Here is a 24,265-nt window from a genome sequence, read left to right on the forward strand (position 1 = left end):
TTTTTTTTTTTTTTCTCTCCAGAATTTAGGGGTAGTTTCTTTAGCAAAATTGTTCTCAGAATAAGTGTTAAAAAACAAACAAACAAACAAACAAACAAAAACATACAGTGTGAAGCCTATTCAGAGAAAGGTGTGTATTTCTGTATCAAGGATGTTGAAAGTTCCTGTCTATATTTTCTGCTTTACTCCCCCTTTTCTCTTCTGTGTAACATGCCATGTAATTTCCAGCCCATTTATATCTATAATCAGAAAGTGCATAACGTAGTCTACCCTTGGTTGTGTGGAAAAATGTATCAATGTTAAATAGCAATGTGAATAATTTTATTTTGAATTCTTATAAACAAGTAAATTAGCTTATGAAGTACAGTCTAAAAATAGTTTATAAATATGATAGGAACTTAGGAAATGGAAGACAATTTGAAGATTTCTATCTTGTAATATTCAGGTCAATGTTAATGCTAAAAAGGGCTATCATACTTTCTGAGTTTAGAGTGTCCCATTGTGAGAAACTTTGGTACGCTTCTTCTTTAGATGGCCTGGTTATTACCTCTCAGATGCAATAAAATTAAATTAAGGAAATGTCTACATGAGTTTTGTACAGAATGTAAAATACGTGGTAGTAAAATGTGCTTTAAAATGCACACTTAACTCACTTGCAAGCAAACCAGGCTTATTGCAATGACACTCTCCTTCAGCAGCTCCTTGACTGTGCTCTGTGGGCCACCAGTCTTCTGCAGAATGTTCTGTGGGATGCTCTCTGGAGAGCTCATGGGATCGTGTAGTGTTCCTTCACTTTGTTTCCATTCCTTTAATTGCATGAAAAGAAGTTAAAAACCTGTCAGTACTTTCCCAGTGCAGTCTAGTTTTACTATAACAAACCCAAGGGAGTCCTGGAGAATTGTTCATCCTAACAGGGTTGTTTTGCAATTTGCTGCACTGAAATTGTGAAGAAACATCCGATTTCTAATACCCAGTAATCAGTTGTGCTTTTATGGCAATTACTTCATGCTGTTTAATATTTAAAGGATGCTTTAAGAAGAAAATAATGAGGAAATTAAAAAGGAAAAAAAAAATCACATTCAAAGGCTAAATCCTGCATGCTGTGATAAAGACAAAGAAAATAGAGCTTATATGTAGATCAGCCTTCTGTAAGCACACACTCCAGTAGGCCTGATGACCAAGGAGAACGTATCTTTTTGCTGTTGAAATTACTGAAATTAGGGGGAGGCCGTGACTTACTTTTAATGAAGTCAGTCAATTCTTACTTTCTTTGTAAACATAGTCTGTAGCTATGAAAGGGATGGAACTTGTTTTTTGTTAAAAGAACTGATGACTGCAGTTGCCATGATCTGTAGAGAAGAGGGCCCACAGTCAATGTTTTCTGATGTCACCTGTGTTGTAAAGCTTATGACTCTCTGTTCTACTCTCATTGCAACATCATATAGTATGTACTAGCAGGGAAAATTCATGGCCCCCATTTAAAGTCAGCCAGACAACATTTATGCCAGAGTTCTGTTTAGTTGCTCTTAATCTCAATAGGCTGCTGTAATTGCTGTAATTCAGGCAAAACCAACAAGCATCACTCTTTTTTTTTTTTCTTTTTTTTCATACTGTCTAGTGATTGTTGTTCCACTTTAATGTAATTTTAGTTAAATTTAATTTCAAACCATCTCAGTTGAATTACTAAATAATAACATTAAAACCAAAACAAGCCTGAAAAAAACAGATACACACTCAGATCTTGTTGTGATTGCAATTCAGGAAAGCTAAAACCAAACATAAAGAGCTTGAATTTATTTGAAAAAAAAGGTATATTTTTTGAATAAAGTAGATGTAGGTATTAAATCTTCAGTATTAATATTGGACATATGCAGACAGGCATCTGCTTTCATTTGATCCAATCACTTAAAAAACATCTTTAAGCTTTAGCAACTTTATATAAATTCATTATTTTTAACGTCTTTTTTAATATCAACATTTATTATCAAACTATCTGTTAGTTTAAAAGGAATGGCATTGTCCTAGTATCTGGCATATTTCAGTTGAATTACTCCTTCATGTATAACTGTAGATATTTACAGTTTCCATTTGCTAGTTTCACATTTTATGGTTTGTTCAGTACTCTAGCCATGATCCACTGAATTCTCTGGTAGGGAGCCTAATAGCATCTCGATAGACAAAAGGCAGTTATTTACTCTGAGCTTTTATTTCGCTATGGTGTCACTGGCCATCCCTCTTTCTTTGGGCACAAAAGAGCTGGAGAACTGGCTTAACACTGAGATATAATGTGAAGATGCATATGCCCCTGCTGTTGGGGACTGATGCTTCCGGAAAGCACAAGGTGAGGAAGCAGCAGATCTCCTCCTGCTGTCCAGCACACAAGGTGTTCCTGTGGGGGTGAATCAGTGGGAGCAGCCTCGTGGGGTCATGGCAAACTGAAACAAGTCAAAGCTGGTCAACAGTAGCTCTAACTTTTGCTAGGACCAGAGTAGTATTTGCTCAGGAGAAATAACCAGTTAAATAAAAGTTATCTGGGTAGAAATGGCAAAAGTACTGTCCCTTTTGGCTCCGTTCTCATTGTGTGCTGAGCTCTGGCTAGAAGCTGTTGGTCCAACTGTAACCTGCTCCCTTTAGACATTGTTTAAATCCTAAATTTTAGATATATATCTATAGTGCCGCTCTTAGTCCATTGAAGTCCATGATCAGCATAATAGGGCAAACCCTAAGCAAATTTCTGTTTTGTTTATATTTAAATATTAGCACATAGCAGACAATTAGCAGCAATGTCCCTGTTCTGGCAAAGGGTAAGGAGAATTAATGGCAATGTTAATGAGGTCTGACTGAAAACATTTAAGGCCCTCTCTGGTTCCACAGCTGCTGCCCTTTTGGTTTGGACCATTTTTGCTAATGTAACAACTAGTTTAGCAATGGTTTGGTGTTTACAGTAAAAAACATAGCTGCCAGGTATTTGTAGCAAATTAGTGACTGGCTCTATCCAGATACCTGCATGTCTTTCTTTAAAACCAGACAAAAGGAACAGTATTGGACAAAAAGAGGGCTTTATGACTTACCATGATGGGTCACGAGTGCAATATGTGCACAGTTTGAGTATCACTTCTGACCACTCTTTCGTACTAGAGTTCCTGTTCTGCTTGCTTCTTCATGAAAATAATAAATTTGCGCTACCCTTATTGCTTGCAGATAGGAATACATATCAAGAAAGATTTCAGCAATGCAGAAGTTTTAGATCTCATGAAGTGCCATGTGATAAATCTAAAGGTGATCATCTGTGGCAGTAAAGAATATATACCCCACAGAAATAAATTGATCTAGTTAGCTGCCACTGGCATAGATATACAACATTCATGACTTTTAGTATTCACATTTATTTTGGTATTTGTTATACTGTGCTGATATTTGTGATGTTTTCTTGTTCCAGATCACGCAGGAGAACTTTAAACAGTGCAGGTATGATCATGTAACTTTCTAAAATTCATCGGTGGTTGACAGAATTGTTCCAGTGTTGCCTCAGGTGCTGCTCAGTGAGAGGTTACCTGCATGCTGGAGCACTTCTGTAACAGTAATGGGACAGTGGTTATTTGTTTGCAAATACAAAATTCAGCATAATGACTTGAAATGTGCCTTGGTTATTTAATCATTGATAATACTAATAGCATCCAAAGAAAGCAATATTTTACATCTGTTACATATTTAAAGTTTAGTTGTTCTCTGACAGCTGAAATTACGTAATAAACATTTTATTTTTTCCTGAAGATTTTTTTTTCCTTGTACATCAGTTTGTATCCTAACACATTATTTCTTTATGGCTTTGCAAACAAGTACTGATTTATAGAGACAGAAACTTGTCAAATATATAATACATATGCTACTTTAGCTAAAACATCTGTTATGTAACTTGTCCTAGGTCATTCTGCTTAATCACATGTTATTTTATACATTGTTGTACTCTGCAGTTGTCATAGAAGTCCTAATTCTGCAAACTTTTCTGAGGTAATAAGATAACACCCAGCTATTGTTTTCCAGTATTTTTTTTCTCCATGTACGTAGGGGGAAAAAAAAATATATATATATATATATATAATTCCCATTTAAAATGTTTAAATGTAACAATGTTTACCATTGATACAGTGAAATCTAGAATAGTCTTGCAACTTAGATTTTAGTTACCTAATGTCCCTTTAGACATGCTGTTTTCTAAGAAGACATTAAATAAGATTTTATAGTATAATTACTTTTTCTATATCTTGAAAATCATCGATCCTGCTTCTCTTTAAATCTCTAAAAATGCCAATGATTTAAAGAGCAGACTCATGTCTCAGGTTTACATATATCACTGATCACATTTACCCAACTAGGGTTCAAGATGAGATCCCTCTGATCAAATGTAGACACCTGTTTATGGGCAGGAGGAATAATTTGTCAGGTTCTCCTGGCTGAACTCTTCATGAACACAATGGATGAGAACTAGCTCTTATGAAGACATAAATTATAGACAGCTAAAATAAAGTAAGATTAGTCTTACCTGCCATCCTTCACCCTCACCTCAGCTCCAGCAGGCTGAGAATTAAAATCTCTTTGTGTAATGATCATCATTCAACATTCAGCCATCCACCAAGGACTGCACATTTTGCTACAGTCATTGCAGTATAAACAGCTCATGTTTCAGAGGACAAAGATACTGCCTTGAATATGCAGTTCACAATGTTTGTTTATTTATTATTTTTTTTCCACAGTTCATCATGCTGGATTTCAAAACATCCAGCTGTATTTGTCTGGGAAGGGTCCGTTACTGACTGTAAGGAGACACTTTGAAGATGCTTGTTTAAATTAAATATTTATGTGAGTTTCTAACAGTTGTGAAGATATTTAAACAATATAATTCTCAATATGACTTAGACATACAATGCACTTGGAAGGAAGAAATAACTGATTTTGCTCTAAAGTTAGAACTATGCTGTCAGCTGGTTAGTTTCTGGGAATGTCGGAAACTAAAGCAGCCCAAAACAAAAGAATAAAGTTGTTAGCAATCTTGTCTCATGAACTCTCTCTCTGTATCTTTCTCTGTCTCTCTGTCTCTCCAAACATAAACCTAGGGTAAGGATTGCAGGAGCTGTGTCTTCTGCTGAGAGATCAGTCTCTCTACATTAGTATCGTGTCAATATTGCCATGTAAAGGCCTTTTGTTGTTGTTGTTGATGGGGGTCATACATTGTAAACAGTTAGGTCTTTCACTGTGACTATGGAATATTTCTTTTAAGCTAAAAAAAAAAAAAAGTGTTCTGTAATGATTAGGCTGAGTACTTCAAATCTCACTGTGTGGTAGCTTCTGCTGTGTCTTTCTAAGAAGATTACTGATTTACAAGAATTTCAGCAGAATTTGTTGCTAACTTCAACACAGTCAGAGGTGTCTGTGTCACCTTGGCTGAGAGGGGAGCTGTGCATCAGCTAAGTCCTGGTAATTGACTGCATGCACTCCAAAAGCATTGTAAACATGCTATGATAATACTGTGATTGCATTATCACACCACAGTGGAGGTGGCTTCAATGACAGTTTCACTTCTTGAGAAGTACACACTAGAGAAAAGTGAAGGGATCAGTGAGGCAGCTTGTTCAGCAGCTAGTTTCTAGGGTTGTCCTGTAAATTTAGCCTAAAATAACAGAGCCAGCTGAAGTTCTCTGGCTTTTAAAGCCAGTCAGTTATCTACCAGCTTATCAAACAGGTTCCCAAATCACTCCATGCTGTTTGAAAATATAAGAAGACTATATTGAGTAGGAATAACTGGAAATGTGACAGCATCAATGTGGTTCAGTTGATATAGTACCTGGTGGCAGTGAAGTGAAAAGATATGGAGCAAAGCAAGCAAATGAAAACTGAAATGCTATTCCAGACTTTGCAAGAGGTTAGGGTTCACAAGGAATGATGAATTGAAATCCAACTGGAAAATTGTATATTATATACTGACAAAAATTATGTAATTTTGAAAGCTGCTTTGCTATTGTGTGACTGCAGTATGACTTGCATATGAATGTTCTTGCTTGGTAGCAGCACAACAAAGTCATAGGCCATAAGGAGCAGAGACTGGGCAGAAGTGTGCTATTATGCAAACTGAAAGTATAAAAGGTAGAAATAAAATATTTATGTTATTTATGTTAAAATATTTATGTTTAACCTAGGCTTTCTAAATTGGCACAATTAGATCTCAGCAACTTGCAGATCAATACGGCAATGGCCAACACGTCATTGACAGCGATGAGAATGGAAAAGGTGATGGTACCTAATATTGTGATTAACTTGCTGATCATCGTATTTTGCTGTCTCTTTTCTTCTCCTTAGGCAATTTCTTTGAAGAGTCATGTACTAGAAGAAGAGGGATTAATATGGAAATCAGAGAGAGCTGAGGCTGTATCAATAAGCCAGTACAGGTTGAGGGGATTTTTGCACAGGGGAAACATCTGTAGACAAGATGCAACAACCACTGTATAAGCAAAGACCTGAAAGGTATCACTCTTTCTAATTATCATAAGCATGACAGTCACCAAGATCATACATCATAAGAATGACTACTGCCCTTGAGAGTTACAGAGTAAGACTTAATGCTCATCAGTATATGGCCTCATTGAATAAAAAGCCATCTAACTTTATGAGAGCAACACTGAGCTCAGGTTGATGTAAGGTTTGATGAAAGTCAGGACGTGGTTTTGTGGACTTGGTGCCATATGGACATGGTCAGAGCACTGGAAGGGGAAGCTTAACACCATGATTTTGGAATTCGAGGAACACAATTACAAGGCTGAAAATCCATGTGTCTGTTTGGAGAAGTATGATGGAAAAGAAATAACGAAAAACTTCACAGTTTTGTGAGATCTTAAATAGATTTCTTCCTTCTCCCTAAACACTTTCAGGTGTTTTTTTTTTTCTCCCCCCCCCCCCAAAAAAAAATATATTTATTTATTTTAAGGCAGCACCTTTTATGAATTTACAGGAAAAAGGATTTTAGGGAAGGTTTGAATTCTTTTTTGTTTGTTTGTTTGCATATTTATTTTACTGGTTATGCTTTTGACTTTATACTAGATGGTCTGTAAAAATGCTATTATATAATATCAATAATTATTATATTTAATTAATAATTATAATAATATAATATTATATAATGGTATTTTATTTGTATTGCCTAAAAAGCCAATAGAAGATAAAACTATAAAACGTAGAAATAAAATATTTATGGTAATATTTATGTTGTCTTATAATAACATACTCTTTAGCCTAGCTTTCTAAATTGGCACAATTAGATCTCAACAACTTGCAGATCAATACGGCAATGGTTAACACATCATTGACAGCAATGAGAATGGAAAAGGTGATGGTACCTAATATTGTGATTAACTTGCTGATCTTATAGTATCTATTATAGCATCTGAAACTTATAGTATCTATTCCTCTTTTCCAGTCCTAGTTAATCTCTTCCTTTTAACTACAATATTGCAGTCTATCAAACAGAATGCAAGTAAAGAGAGATTCTCTAAACATAACAGAGTTAAATCAAAACAAATTGTTTTGGGTTTAGTAGCAAAGCAATTCCCAACCACTGCAAAGGTGAATTTAAGAAGCATAAGTCAGTTAAAATCAGCACTTTCTGAAAAGAATTTATTCTTCTCATGTACTTTCAGAGTTTTGTAAGGAATAGCAGTCCACAAAATCAACAGAGCCAGTCCTGCAATCCTTGTGAAGAAGCAGCATTAATCTCCAGTGATGTAAGGTATGTCTGCAAGCCTGATAAGGTGTTTCTACAAGCTAGTTCCTGCTGAAAGGCCCTGTGATTCTGTTAAATTGCTATTCAGTCCAAAGCAACCCATCTGAAGAGGCAACATGTGCTAGCGTGGGTTTGCCACCCTATGGCTATGACCACACAGCTGCTTTTTATCCGCTTGGAATATGGTCAAACCTGCTTGCTCTATATTATATGGGTGCATCTATGGTGAAACATACCTTTTGCAAAGTGCATATAAAAGCACTTCAGTGTAAAATAGGCCAAACACAGTCTTTCAGTAGGTTTGAAGTCCATTAAGGTTATTCCATTGAACAACTAAGTTAAATTTAGTTTTCTGTCTTTTTAGCAACTCAGCAAAACTCCCTGCAAGCAAATGATGGCACATTATCCAAGACTCTTAGCTTGGATACAAAGGAAAGGGAAAAAAGGATAATAGCCTTTCTTCTGCGTAGCTGTTCATATCATTGCAAATGCTCAAATTGTATTTTTGTGCACAATAATTGGACTGAAACATCAAAAAAAAAACCTGTTAGGGCTGTGTGTGCTTGCATTGGGGTTGTAGTTGTTATTTCAGTGGGTCTGGAGAGGACGGTGAAACGGTGAAGCAGGCTTTATAAACCCTGTAGGAGCAACACTAGTGCTGCCACTGAGCTTTCTATTTTAGCACTGCTGCAACTGGTTTCTAAGTAGAAGAAATGTAAGAGGCACAACAAATACTGGAGTGGTAGGAAAGCAAAAGCAAGCAAGGACTAAAACTTGTGCAGCTGTAGGCCTGCCTATACTCTAGGGGGGGCAAAGGGCTAGTTCAAACATATGGCTGTGCTTTATGCAGGAAAAGAAGACTTGCTTTCTCAAAATGGTGAAAGCTTATAGTGTAAACACAGCCCATAGTGTGTGTATATCCGTATGAAGCTTTCTTTACAGTGCAGTGCCAGAACTTACTTCCTTGCTAAGCTACAGAATGTGGTACAGACACAGGCCAGTAGCTGAGGTGGCAAATTAGAGTTAATTTGGATATCTCTGCACTGGGTTGTTTTGGTGACATTCGTGTTAGTAAATAAAAGAGGACAAGGTGTGCTCTCTGGTCATGTGGACAAATGTCCATGGCATAACTGATGTCAGTATGATAAGCTTGTTTTTGCCTTGCCCTTTCTGCCTGTCAGGCGTAGTCCCCGTCTCATGCAAAACCCTCAAGCTGTGTGGCCAGTGCTACGTGCAGGAGCACTGCTAAGCCCTGGCTGGTTTCTTGGTATAGCTCTAGTGACTGACTTCCCTCTTTACCCTATAAACTGAGTTAAAAGGAACCAAGGTAAAGCTGAAATGTAAATACAGCTATCTGTCTAGATACCTGTCTGTTCCGCTGCTGGTGTAGTGGTGGCTCTGTATAGCTGAATACTGGAGAACTGCCTACTGAAGACATTAGCTCATTTGGCTTCATGAACCTCTTCATGACCTTCAAGCCAAACATGTGGTTAAGTGTTTTGCTGGAAGGAGGCTTCTTTTATACTGATAAGAAATACTGTTTTCAGGGCAATGGGACACTCATTTTCTCATCTCTCCTTTAACCTTTCTTTTCTGCTGTTGCCTATAATAGATGCACAGTCCCACTTCATTTTCCTACCTTATTACTGCAGTTTACATCTCCATCTTACCTCTCTCAACGTACTCTCATCTTTCTTTATCAATTTTTAAAATTTAAGCCTTTCCTACACATTCAAATCCACCCTACATCAAATTTTTTCTTCAGACTGGCCTGTGAAAGACTCACCATATCCATCCTAGATTCCTCTAATTATTTTGCATATTTGTGTGAATTATTTTGTGATAATGGCTCTTCATTACATAGACTGTTTCTTCATACTAAATACAGAAAGTTAAAGAGGTTGTTATAGAAGAAATAGAAAGAATAGAAATAGACGAAATCCTATCTCCAATCAGTCCTTTTTGAGGTACCTAAAAGGCTGAATATTTGGAAATTTTTAGTTTTATTTATTTATTTATTGTTAGTTAACTGTCACATACCAGAACTTAGAAACTGTAGAATGAGGAAACTTCATTTATACTACGGTACATGGTTGAGCTGATCCAAAGAGCCACACTTTGTCAGAGGGTTTTTTTTTTTTTGATAATTTATAATTTGGGCTATTCTATTATTTTCCACACACCTGGATGGTGTCTGAGTAGACATACACTTAAAGAAATTCATTTCTGATACTACTGTCTCTAAACAGAGCACCTGTAGAATTTCTTCAAATTTGTATATAATGAAAAATAGATGCAAGTGGACAAGGTCTCTACCTCCACATAGATAGGTTGCACAAGCTTGAGAATGTATCTCCCAAATTATTCTAAAGATGGGTAGAAAAAAAACTGGTGGTATTCAACAAAACACAAGACTTCACGATGTACAATTTAATACTGTACTAAACATTGAACTGAAAGAAACGTAATGATTAGAAGTAGAAAATGTCTAGTCTTTTAATCCTATCTGTTAAACACAAATGTTATTAAATGACACTGTAGTTACCTAAATGATTTAATATCTGTCTTAGATGGCAATCAGACAATTTAAGCTAATTAAAAAACAAAAATGTACTGCTTTTCCTGTTTGGAAAAACTACTATAGAATGTAATGGGAGAAAGACAAGACCTTATTTAGGTTATAAAATGCAATGAATGATATCTGACATGTAGAAGATGTTGTGCTTTCCAGTAAAAGAATAATAAGAAGTATGGCTAATCTTTCACTATTTAATGAATTGATTTATTTCTTTAAATTGTTAGAAAGTGCATGGGCATCATTTTATTACTCTGTTGTTTAAATGAAACATCTAGATCCTTAGGGCAGGCTCTCTCTTCCAGTGATATATATATATAAAGGTTGGTCCTCTGGACTTGGACTGCAATTTCTAGGCAGTGCTATGCTGCAAATTATAAACATCTACGAGAAAATGCTTCTTACAGAAGCTGTTTGGCTCTGAATCAAGAATGAATAAGTCACTTCTAAAGATTCTGGCAAATAAATTGGAACTCCAGTCGCCTCTTGTACACATGCTCAGCTTCCAGTAATCTGCTAATTACTCTTAAAATTAGCACAGTCTGCAGCCTGCAGGAAAATATGCAGTAAATCTTCAGTCACATGAACTTTTGAACCCAGACTTTTAATAAATATAATGAGATGGTCACTTAATAAAGACTTTAATCAGAATTTTAGTGTGCTTCATTCTGCACTAAAATGCAGAGAGAATTTACAAATAAGGAAACCAAATTGTATATAATGAATTGGGAATAAAATATGGCTGATTATTCCGGCTTCAAACGGCTAGAATAGAGCTGTGAGAACATCCCTTACCAAAAATCCTTAAATCCCCTTATATTCTTCCTTGAAAAAGTTGAACTTCTATTTCTGAAGAAACCCTTTGAAGTCTATTAGGCGACTCCATCTTATTCCAAAAATTAACTCCGAGAAAACTGCTGACAAGACATCCAATCACCCTCTTCTTAGAAAGAATCAAATGCACATTTTCAAGAGGGAAAAATACAGAGGAGCTTTTTCTTTCATAAGCTGGGGGAAATGGGAAGACCGCAAAGAGGCTTTTATGATGGTATGGAGTACAGCATTGGGGTGAAGTGGCTGAAAAGGATATAAGAAATTAGTGCTGTATGGACTGCCATACCACAATCTCTGATTTTTTTCTTGTGGTACCCTACTGGGATGATCCAGTTTTGAAAAGCTTTGACATGACACTTCTGTTTGGACTCACATTCTTGTTGGGGTATACCTGCATTATGCCCTGTACCACCATTCCCTTCCCTTTTCCCTCATTCTCACTTCAATGTTCCTGCTTAGTCTGGATCTACAGGACTACGCTGTGGGGAAAGAGGCATCTGCTGCTGAAGTTCTGCTAATATGGATTAAACCCAGCCCAGATCTTTTGTACATGGTAGTAGAAAATCAGGCTGATTCCCTGGGCACTCACACTCTCAACATTTTAGCCTGGTAAACATTTATCTAGTGTTCAGTATTTTAAAGGAAAAAAACACCAGGAAGGATTTTAAATATTGGGAATTCAAAATCTGGTGCATGGTATCTACCATGTTTGGATCTTGAGCCTGTTTCAACTGGTAGGCACGACTCCAATCAAAACAATTTGTGAGTAGAATCAACCTTTGGCAAGGTTTCAACTATTTGAAGATTTAGCTAGCTGGAACTCTATTTTTACAGCTGTTTCCATATGAATTTACGGATTTGAAGTAAACCCCTTTTTGGTGTATAAGCACTGTTCGAAATGGCATCTGTTGGTCCCCAGTTCAGAGTTTCAGCTAGTCTTGAGCAATGCATCTTTTTCAACTCTGTGCAATTAGTATTTATAATTTTACAGAAGCAGCAGTCTAAAATGTAAACCCTGTCTGTGTTATCATGGCAGTAATCATTTGATCAACACTGGTCTTTTGAAAGCTTTCTAGACTTTTTCTCAAGCTATGAATACCTAAAGGATTCCTGCTTTTCCTTTACAGTTTAAAAATTATTATGTTGGATTTTTTTCCTCTATTCAGCCACATATTAAAAGTATTTTTCATCAGTTCTGCTAGTGTTCACTTTAGAATTAAACCTGACATTACAAACACTGAATGTACTTGTGTTAGTAGAAGTCGACCTTTTAAGCTTTCATTTTTCAAAGTGTCTGCTTGTCAAAAGCAGAACGAAGGCAGGGGGGTGGGGAGGGGGGACCACGTATTGTATGGTAACAAACAAAAAAGCAACACAAAAGATTTTTCTTTTGAAACCTGGCATGTACTCCAGAATAGTTCTTGCCATGGGAACATTTAATTAATCTCAGCAGCTTCCACTTTTCCCAGTTGGGTACTGTCCTGTCACTTCTCCTGGTAATTGCAAATACAAAGCTGTTTTACATACAATAATGGGTGAGTGAGTTGGTGTTACTGCTCATTTTGCTAAGCTGCAGAAGCATATTCTCAAGTATACTGCACATTCCTGGAGAGTGCATTTACCCAAGGGAAAATATGCTCCAAAATAATTTACAATCAGCCCAGTTCTAGCAAAATGCAAGGAACATGTTGTCCTCTATGGAGCAGTGACGCAGTTTCACTGGTACAAAATTAGATGAGGCTGAGACTGGGTGCTCTGAACGGCTGCATGATGGACACGTGGCTTTGAGTCCTGCACTGGGTTTGTGTTTTCTTTGGGTGCATTTAGCACAGCTGTGGCGTGAGGACCCAAGCCCATCATACAAACACGGGTTAGTAATGCCAGCTTCTGCAGATTTCTTATCAAAAGCAGTGGGAGATTCATGACTTGAATGCACACAGAATGAGCCCCATAGATCATTTGATTGAATTGGGTAATGGTCTGATTTTTGGGGTGAGGGGGAGAGAAGAGAGGTAGAGAAAAGAAAGAAAGAAAGGGAGAGAAATGAAAACAATCTTCCTCTGATACCTTCAGCCTTCAGCAGGAAAGATGGGGCTACCTGTCACCTGTCTTTCAACTCTTTAAAACTGACCTCTCTGAATTCTTATATACAGTGAGGACTTAGACAAGAAATTAAACTATAAAGATATAATTACTGGGGAACAGTGTGTGTGTATACATATATATATATAATTATATATACTTGTATATAGACTACCTATATAATACTTTTATATACAACTATAAAATAAAAGGCAGACTTCACTAATAAAAGAGAAGTGTCAAATATTTCCAGGGTTCTTCCACTACTGAAACTGCTGCGAATCAGTATACTGCTACAGAAAAGCAGGATAATTAAAGTGTTAATTATTGGGTTAATCTACCCTGAACTGCCTACTGGAGTGCAGTGTTGAGGCTTGACCATGGATGACCATTTGGAAAACACAACTGGAGTGTGAGAGCTGACCTAGCTGCCTCAATCTTAGGTCTTCAGTTGTAATGATTTTTTTTATTCAATTTAGAACATACAAGAAACCCTCAAGTATGCTTAATTACACTTTCTTATAACACAAGAACCAGCTCTTTTCAGGTCTTTTAATTAAGAGATACTTAAGGAAGCAGAAGCCAATAATTTTATGTGTGTGCTGGGCCTGGTCTCGGAAACCAGAGCTATCAGCTGCCCACTGTGAAGAACTCCCTACTTTCTACTGCTTTCCAAACTTTCATTGTGTGGGTTGAAAGAAAGGCAGGAGCTTGCCTTAGGCTTCAATTATTATTTTTACTGTAGCGTCCCCAATAGCGTTTGTACACAACATAATGTGATCTTTATCAGTGCAGTTACTTGTTCTTCTCTTCAACGCACATCTTTGGATGGGATTTTTGAGGCAGAGGAGTGGGAGGGGAAAGGTGACAGCACACCACTGTCCTTCACCTGTCTTGGTGCTGGTGTTGGTGTTCCCAGCCTTGCCCTGTTGTTTTCTCCATGGAACTAGGAAGAAGTGATTGCTCTGCACGGGGTAGCCAGGGGTGCCACCCACAACCCAGCTCAGGAAAGCAGATTCTTCACAATGGTCATAAAGTCTTTGGGTCAAACCCTCTTGTTTCTGAGCTAACCAACATCAGCTTCAGGGGGCTACCCAAAAGATGAGGAGCCACTGCCAGAGGGGAGCAAGGGGAGACAGTATCTGGTGTAAAGGAATATATAATTATGGCTTGCTTGTACTTGCTTCCAAAAAAAAGTATATTAACACATGATCAATGCTGACCAGCAGAATACATTATCAGCCTCAAAAGCCGTGCATTGAAAGCTGTGCATTGACTGTTGTCAATGATGTTGTAAAATTCTGTGTAATATACAGTGCATAAAAAATCACCATTTGTAATAAAATACAGTAGAAAATAAAATACAGAAGCAGAATTAAACATACTTCTTTTCAAAATCTGAAAAATGTTTTTATCTTTCTTAATGCATTTTTTCCCTCCTCTCTGCTTTCCGCCTACTGATTTTCCACCAGCAAAATGACAGTTTGGGGCAAAATGTTGGGTTGACAGAAACCAGCTTTGCATTTATAAACCTCAACCCACAAACACACCTCTGAGACTTTGCATTTATGCCCTGTAGGAAAACAGGATTTATTTTGTTTTGCCTTTTAGAGTAACAATGATAAATGTTAAAATGAAGCTGCTTTTAAGAAGATGTGCCTTCAATACAACTGTTTTGGTCTATTACAGGAGTGAAATACTGCAGCCTGGCTGAAGGAGGGCTGGTCTTCATGATGCAAGAGCCCTTCCTGATTTTATCAGAAAATAATGATCTAATTGTGGTGAAACCATTGCCAGTCTGAAGTTCATTTGGATGGATTAATTGATCTGGATTCTGACCCTAAATATGGAAAAGTCACCTGAAACTTTGTCATTGTTTTTGAATGAAAAGTATGCTGATCCAGTCCATGAGAAAACAGAAGAGAAAATGACTGAAGAAAAGTAAGAGCAGCTACACTGTTCTGTTTGTAGAGATGTGAATAGTTGTGGGGAGGGACAGGACTAACACAGCTTCACCTCCTACCTCCCTGTGCTGCAGGGTCTCTCCTCCCAGCATCTCAGCACATGGCCACTCCAGCTCTGAAAAGTGAATGTAAATAAGGTAAGTGCTAAACAACTGAGGAAGGGGGCTTTAAAAACAAAACTTAAAGCTGTGGGTCTAAAAGTCTATGAATAGCTTTTCATTTAAAAAAAAAACAACTTTTTTTTCTTTTTTTTTTCTTTTTTTAGTGTGGCTTCTTATTTGCCACTGCTGATGCAGGCCACTGCAAGTGGCATTTTGGGGATCCAGCTGGGATCAACCCCATCCCTGGAGAGATCAGGTGTTATTTTATTGTTCTGCCAAGAAAAACGTTTTCAATAACAGCCTGGCCTCTGTGGGAACCTTACTGGCAGGGGCTGTCATGAAGATATTTAGACGTTGTGCATTTCATCCCCATCATGTTCATGATCTCCTTGCTGATTTGCCTTGGGCTGGTTTCTCTCTTGCAAAAGGCACCTGTTTTCCTTCATTTCAGTGCTTTCCAATTTGTTTCTGCTTGAAAGTACTAGTCTATAGTTTAGAGCAAAGTGAATAGCTAATATACATTTAGTTTTGCTGGAAGAACAAGTATTTTTTTGTTTGATTTGTACTTGACCCAAAATAAACTATTTTATTTTACTTTGGAAATATATATATTCCAAAGTGTAACGCCTTTAAAAAAAAAAAAAAGTAAATTCTGAAGGTTTAAAAAAGTGAGAATGATTTTTTTTATGACAGTCTTTCTCTCTCTCATTCTCTTTCTCTCTTTTCAGAACTATTCAATAATTCAACATGAACTTTCACATACTATAATTAATTAAAGTCTTCGTTTCTGATGAACAGAGGATCTGTCTAAAGAACGTGACATCCTTCCATATGAAGTTTTCATCTTAGAGAGCCTGACTTGATTGATTGTTCTTTTTGATCGTCATGGTGTCTGATAACTTTGGCTAGGATTCTTTCTGCTTGCCTGAAGGGAAATAAAATGTATTGGGCTTTTGGGCCTAGAGTTACTTTACATGCCAGACCTTCTGGTGTGACAGCATGCCATACTCCAGAACACATGCCTATTCTTTACTGATTTTCTTAGCGGGAATGTTGGCTAATGGTAAAAAAACTTTTGACCCGGGGGGTTTGCAACTTTAGACACTATTCCTAATTGCTTTATTTTATTTGTGCTTATATAATTCTGTAGATTTTCTGGATATTCAGATTTTCTACAGGACTTTGAAGAGATATATCTTCCAAAAAGATCAAGTAAGTACAGGATTTACTTGTTTCCCTGTTTGTTTTTTTTGTTTGTTTGTTTCGTTTTTGTTTTTCCCAAACCACAGCTGCACATTAACTTGGGGACTGTTCTATTTTTTTAGCAGCCAGTAGCACAGCTGTGCCCTGGGGAGTATTTAGCAAATACAGATTACCGGACAGCTCTAAATTAGTTCCCTGTGTATCACGATCTCTGCCTCGGGTTGAAATGCCCCATTATTAAGTGGGACTATATTCTATTCAGATTTAATGTTTACCTTTAGAAGTAATGAATAACAAAGATAGTGTGGATTCAACAAATTATTGTTACAATCCTATTATGTAAAGTGGCTATCCTTCACATTTTTCTGAGGTCAGACCATGCGGATATTTACAGTGACACTCAAAGCCAGTCTAGCCTTCTGTACTCAGAAGTATGGCTGTCATGACCAAAACGTTGGTCATTACTTGATGGACATCTATCCAGCTTTGTGTTAGAAAATAGGGAGAGCCCAGACATACATTTCAGACCTGTCATGTAAGAGGGGTGCTTGTATTATTGTTATTTGGTGGATACTCCATTCCATGTGACAGGAAAGAGTGCCGGAAAAAAAGCATAGTAGAAAGGGATCTGTAGGCTGAATCTCAGTTCATTCTCCTAGAATTAATTCGGACACTTGTGATGTGAAATCATTTCAATTCATCAGGCTATTTCCTATCTATTATATTATCTATATCAGATTTGATGAGAACTTCTGTGTCAGATTCAATATCTGAGCATCCTAAGTGTACTGCCTAGAAAACAGTTTATATTTGAGATAATACATTTCAGCTGATGAAATCCAAGTGTATTTGCAATACTGTTTTTTCTGTTTCTAGGAATTTGACCTAACCTATTTGATATGTAACACGGAGTTTAATTCTACAAAGATTGAAAACACAATCAAATCATCTTGCAAGCTCAATATCAGTTATTAGAATTTTTTAGTTAACCATAAGCATGTACCATAACCATAAGCATGTACCAAAAAAAATCTTTGCTACTGTACCTGAACCATAATAGTCTAATGGTTAACCAATTTTTAATTTAATTAATTAAGTTTATTTAATTTTAAACTTTGAGTTTTAGGCGTTGTGCTTGGAAACGGTGTAAAAAGATGTCCCTTTAACATACTGGCTCATCTGATGGAGTTGCCATAAGAATCCTTTAAACACTTCCAAAGTCCACTAGTATTTGCACCTTGGTGCAAATGGAGCAACACCACAGAGAAGCTCCAGTTATGGGTGCATAGGGAGAAGAAGGACAGGGCTGCTCCTTGGAGAGGCTTTTGTGGAGGTTTTACCCAGCTGGGCAGCTGAGCTCCACCACAACCACTCTCTCCCTCCCCCTCCTCAAAAGGGGGAGAAAATACGACGGAAAGGGCTCAAGGGTTGAGATACGGACAGGGAGATCACTCAACAAGTATCATCATGGGCAAAACAGGCTCAGCGTAGGGAAATTAATGTAATTTATTACCTATTACTAACAAGGTAGAGAAGTGAGAAACAAAGAAAACAAACTGAAAACACCTTCCCCCATCCACCCTATTCTATATCCTCCTCCCTGAGTAGCACAGAGGAACAGGGAATGGGGGCTGCGGTCAGTCCCTAACGCTTTCTCTCCGCCGCTCCTTCACGGTCCCTCTCTGCCCCTGCTCCCCGTGGGGTCCCTCCCACGGGATGCCGTCCTTCCTGAACTGAGCCTGCGGGGGCTGCCCACAGGCAGCAGCTCTTCAAGAACTGCTCCCACCTGGCTCCGTACCACGGGGTCCATCCCCCAGAAGCAAACTGCTCCAGCACGGGTCCCCCACGGGCGGCAGCTCCCCCCAGACCCCCTGCTCCTGCGTGGGCTCCTCTCCACGGGCTGCAGCTCCGGCCCGGGGCCTGCTCCTGCGGGGGCTCTCCATGGGCCGCAGCCTCCTCCAGGCCACATCCACCTGCTCCACCGGGGGCTCCTCCACGGGCTGCAGCGTGGAGATCTGCTCCGTGTGGGACCCATGGGCTGCAGAGGGACAGCCTGCTCCACCAGGGGCCTCTCCACGGGCCGCAGGGGAACTGCTGCTGTGTGCCTGGAGCACCTCCTGCTCTCCTGCTGCACTGGCCTTGGGGTCTGCAGGGCTGGTTCTCACCCCTCACTCTCCCAGCTGCTGTTGCACAGCTGTTTTCCCTTTCTGGAATCTGCTCTCCCAGAGGCACAAACAACATCGCTTTTTGGCATGGTTCTGGGCAGCAGCAGGTCCCTTCGAAGCCATCTGGAGCTGGCCCTTATCTAACATGGGGCAGTTTATGGATTCTTCTCACAGAGGACACCCCTGCAGCCCCCTGTTACCACAACTTTACCACACAAACCCAATACAACTTGGGGCATGGCTCGAGGGAGAGAGAACAACAGCTGAGGATGACCATCATGCAACAATTTGTAGCAGCTGGTTTGGGGGTTCACATTGCCTTTAATAGCCACCTGTACTGAATCAACTCAGATTAATACTAGTACAGGTTCTTTCAGTAGTCCTGTAGACAAGTCCTCTGTAGGACAGAACCTCTTTGTGTTCATGACACATCACCTAAATTCACAGTTTGCTCTCATATAGTTTACAGCAATTTCAAGCTAGACTGAATCTGGAACTGTATTTTTCTTAATCTGATATTTGTTGGGCTCTGTTTATCAGTATTTTAAACATGGGATCCTTGAATAAATGTATTGAAGCTGTTTGCATAATAGAAACTTAATTGGAGCTAATTAAAACTGACTAACATGAAAGATTAAGAATATAAAAAGTATATTCTCTCAGCAGTGCCTCATTCTTCAACATTCATTGTATTTATTTGTATTTATTTATAATATATAAATGGTGCAGGACTGCCTATACAGATAAAAGTGAGGTTTTGTTAAGGGTTTCTAGATATCATGTATGGTCAAAAAAAGCTCAGATGGAAATGCATCCATGGATTTCCTATTTCTATGTCAAAGTGAGCATTCAAATATGTTCAAATATATATATATATATTTGAAATCAATGCATTCATAAATACATCACTGGATTATTCATTTCTGAATGCTACATCTGTTTTGTACAGTAAACATTCAGCTAATATGTTTTCACTTGCTAAAAACCCTCTAAAATTGTATACCCATTAGCAATTGTTTAGATAGATATGACAGTATCTGTAGCTGAAAATATTCAATAAAATTCCCTTATTTTAATCCAATACAGATATAATATGGTATGAAAATATTTGGTTGAAAAATGTGTATGATGTGGAGGCAAGCTAGACCTGTGTCATGCTTCCTTCAATGTCTGGACCACTCTGAGCTCTCTCAGTTGGATGTGTGCAGGGAAAACACAGCATGACACAAGGAGAAAAAGTCATGAAGGCATGAGGAGCTTTGGGGGCATAAATAATGTAAGCATTCTGCAGAAAGGATTAATGAAATCATAGAATAATTTTGGCTGGAAGAGACCTGTGGAGCCACTCTACCCAAAGCAGTACAAACTTCAAAGCTACACCAAGTTGCTCAGGGCTTTTTTCAACAATTTTATATCTTCAAGGGTAGAGATTGCACAGCATTTCTGGACATTGGTTCCAATGCATGGCCACCTTTATTGTGAAAGCTTTCATCTACTATGTAACTGGATTTTCTCTTTCTGTGAATCCTTGCCTAAATTTATCCATCTTGATGGCAATTGTCTAGTTTACTTTTGCAGTGAATAGAAAGAAAGAACCACCTCCTGAGGCCTTTGGGGATGGCATTTAACACCCTCAGGAGATGTCTCCTCTTCCTCCTTGACACAGAAGGAGACCATATAACACAGAGAAATGGTCATAAAGCACTTCCAGGACGTCAAAGCAGGTGAGGAGCATTGCTTCTGGTCTGTTGTAGACACCTCTGCATCTGCTGTAAGTAGACTCTCATGAAGAGTAGTATTGTAGCACCTTCTCACTGGGTCTAAAGGACTCTATCTAGTACTCCAGCTAAATGCAGCAATTTCTGCTGTTTGGATTGTTTCAGTATATTGCCTTGTTTTTTTTCCATCTTAGCTCCCACTGCTTGACTCATGAGCCGTCACGTAAGATGGTGGCTTTTTTTTTTTCTTGGCTCTCTGACTCTGAAACCTTAGTTTTTACAGAAAAAGCAGTTGATGTATTCCTCCACAAAATAAGTCTGTAATTTGGAAGTCTCTACCTTTTCTAAGTAGACAATTTTTAATGGGATAATTATTTCATTATACAGTCCGTTTATTACTCACTGATGCTATAAATGGCTCAGTCTGTGGGTAGGTACCATATATATTAGTATTCTATTGGAATACTCTCAATGCTATTTTTTGCTATTTCTTAGTGCTTAATTACATATTGTAGTCCATACTGCATGCATATTGAAAATGGGATCTTTTTTTGTTTGTTTGTTTACCATTTGTTGATTCCTTATACTTTATTGCACATTCATTTCTGTTTCATCTCAGTGTGAAATTCTCCAGTGCTGACATATGAGTGGTACGATTCATGTCACAGGTCTGAAAGGATGAGGCTGAGTTTGGTATTCCTTCTTCTACTAGCAAAATACTTTTAGTTTTAGTCCAAATAGTCTTAAAATCTTTTTTACTTGCTTCATTTTCACACAAAGTATTTCATCTACAGAGGTCTTTAATTAGAGGAAAAAAGGTTTATCAAGTAGTAAACTACTGGAGGAAAACCAGAAAAAAGTAATCAGAAAGGTAGAGAAGAAAGAGACACTGGAACAGCTGTTGAGGAAGAACGGGAACAGGAGAACAGTGTCATCCAAGAGCTGAAAACTCTTTCAGGAGCATGGCTGCCTCGAAGGAAAGCAGTGGTGCCTGTGTTTTCAGGGGAGCATCCCTTCTGTGGCAGATCCAGGGAGAAAGGACCATCCCTGTGAGGAACATGCTTTAGCCACAGGATAGGGGCATCTTTGGTTTTCTTTTATTAGTAGGAAAAGTAGTCTCATACTGCTAAACATGGTTTGACATTTAAGGAGTTTAGGAGCCATCATCAGCATGATAATAACAATAGAGTCCTTACTCAAATGTCTCAAAAAATCAAGAAAGCTAAAATCTGTGTTGGGCTGAATTATGAAGTTCGGCCTGGATTGGGTTCAAGGGCAGCAATCCAAGTTCTACTCTTTCTTCTCATTTACATATTTTATAGATTTGAGAAGGCAGTTTGTTAACCTGTTTAAGAAACAAAAAAGCATCATACAAGACCATATAGCAAATGTTGATTTTTTTTTCTTGTGTGTGTGTGTGATCTGAATCTACTTATGCAATGACAGATAGTTTAGATGAAAACTTCAACACTGCAAATTTTAAGGAGAAGATGTTTGTCTTTGACTTTAATTTCTGGGTAAATGTGCTGACATTTAATTCTTTGCTTGAGAAGCCATTTAGGTTTGTTTTGTTTCATAGTTATGGTTGTTGTTTTTGTTGTTGTTGTTGTTGCTTTTTTTACTATCCTCTTAGGTACAAGGAAGCTTAATTAAACAGAAACAAAGAAAATGGAAATAAAGCAAATCTGGAGTTGATAGTCCAGATGCATTTGTGTTGGAAAGGGGAGAATAAATTACATCACTTTTCCAGCACAGGGCTCTGAGGAAGGATCCATGGTGCTTCCAACAAACAGCTCTCATTACTGCTTCCACTTTTGGAGGCAGCAGCTGGTTCTGGATTGCACTCTGTGTTCAGCCTGCCAAATTAATATAACGAACACATCCATTGCTCACAGCTGACGTGGTCCTGGCACAAGTAGTGCAGGTGAGTGGAGGGACTGTGGCTGAAGTCATTGCATGCTTCATCTCCTGCAGGCATGTATCCTTGTTGCAAAGGGGACAGGGGGGAGAGGACACGTCCTTCTTCCTCTGTCCTTCCTGCTCAGCCTCTTCAGTGCCCGGCTTCCCCTCAGCCTGGATATATGTGTCCTCAACAATATACCCAGGATCCTTATGTTCACTCCAACTCCTTTCCCCAGTCCTTCAATGTTACTATTGTCACAGCCATTTCAGTCTTCCCTGAGCCTTCCCAGATGAACCCCTCATCCTTTTTATCACAGTCCCACAACTCCATTTTTTGTTGCTCCATGCAACAAAAATGCTTTTTGCCTTACTTATGGCAGTATTCAAACCAATATTTAGAAATTACAGGGAGGGCAAAACAACCGGAAGAAGTAAAGGCTGTTGGTAATCCTAAATTGTCTTTGTAGAAAGGCAGGATATTAACTGCTTGTTCAGACTGGTATGTTGAAACATAAAACCAGTAGGAACTCCTGTAGGAGAAACTTCTCTTTTGTGTAAGTAAGACGTGATGATCTGCCGTGGGAAGGTCTAATGTACTGCAGTTATAGATCTACCCTAGGCTTTCATGTCATTATATTTTCCAAAGAAAACAGTCAAGTTTCATTGGCATTACAACACAAATCTTTTGAAGGAAAAATCAGACACTAGAGGTTGTTTTGTGGCCATCCAATATGTACCAGTCTGGAAATAGCCAGGCTCATGGACCCAGGGTCCAGAAACAAACAAAAAAAGCCAAATAAAATCAATCCTGCATCAGGAGGTACACATAAGCCAATCTATTAGGTCTGTGCTCTGTTTGGAGCAGAAGATAAAATGTATTCTGATAAAATTTATTATTAGTATTGATTTTTTTTTATCATAAGGTTTATAGCGAATATCATCAATAATATCATCTGATAATACTGACTTTTCCCTTCTGTAACATTCAGCTTTGCATGAAGTCTCACCTCATTCCCCAAACAGTTCACATGTTACAGGAAGGTAATGGAAAAAAGATAATAGGATAGATAATGTGTTTCTCACAGGAAAAGACATTCATAGCCATGCTTGAAAATCATAAGGTATTGCACATACATGCACATGAGGCATTTAATATTCAAGCCCTTAAGTTAATTATATATGTTTAAGATAAGGCTAATTTAAATAATATCTTGACTTGAATATTGAAGCAATATCCAAAACTTTTATTAAATTAAAAAATAAAAGACCTTAAAAGACCCAGAGAAATTTCAAAATCCCTTATTTTTCTCAGAGAACAGCTTTGAAGAGCCTAAAGCCTACATATCTCCTTCATATTCAAAGCGATCTAAGTGTCTACATTTGAAAGACTTTGGAAAATCTTACTTTAAAGCCACATAATCAGGAACTAATGAGCTATTTCTATCCTACTATGCTGGTAGAGACAATGTTTAAATACAGCATCCCCATACCAGAATGGCAAGGGGAGGGCAGTTTAAAACTTTTTGTCTTAATTCCTTGTCCTCAAAACCTTGGAGTAGAACAGGCTTTTTTTGTTTATTTGCTTGTTTGCTTGGTTTTTATTACATGACCTGTAGTTCCAGGGATCGGTTGAGATTATCATAATGATTATGTTGGACCATAATGTGTGTTAATCCCATCTGAAGTCCTCTGGTGCTTGATATTTTCTTATCAGGCACTGTGCGTATGGTGTATGCTGTCAGCAGAGACAGAGCTGTAGTGGTACTCTTTAAATAGAAATGCTTGCTTTGGCACATAGCTGGTGGCTCATGTCTTCTTTCATCAGTCTTTTTTCCACTCTAAACCTTAAGGCAGTTATATATATAAAACAGCATTATGTGCTTGATACTTTAATTACTTTGCTGACCATTAAGTTATTTTTGAGAAGAAACAAAACAAATAACAACTCCT

The 24,265-nt window shown here is 38.1% G+C and overlaps 1 long non-coding RNA gene across 1 annotated transcript in view; it reads right to left on the reverse strand.

The window, feature by feature from the left end:
* Window positions 1-3,377: 3,377 nt before the first annotated feature.
* LOC310904847 overlaps window positions 3,378-24,265 on the reverse strand; it is a 56,131-nt gene continuing 35,243 nt past the window's right edge. Inside the window, exons 2-4 of the long non-coding RNA XR_014588622.1 lie at window positions 15,286-15,341; window positions 6,296-6,378; window positions 3,378-3,572 (exon numbers count right to left, since the gene is read on the reverse strand). This is a non-coding gene — a long non-coding RNA (uncharacterized lncRNA). The remainder of the gene's footprint in view (window positions 3,573-6,295; window positions 6,379-15,285; window positions 15,342-24,265) is intronic.

This window comes from Anser anser, assembly GCF_964211835.1.
Source record: "Anser anser genome assembly, chromosome: 1".
NCBI classification, from domain to species: Eukaryota; Metazoa; Chordata; class Aves; order Anseriformes; family Anatidae; genus Anser; species Anser anser.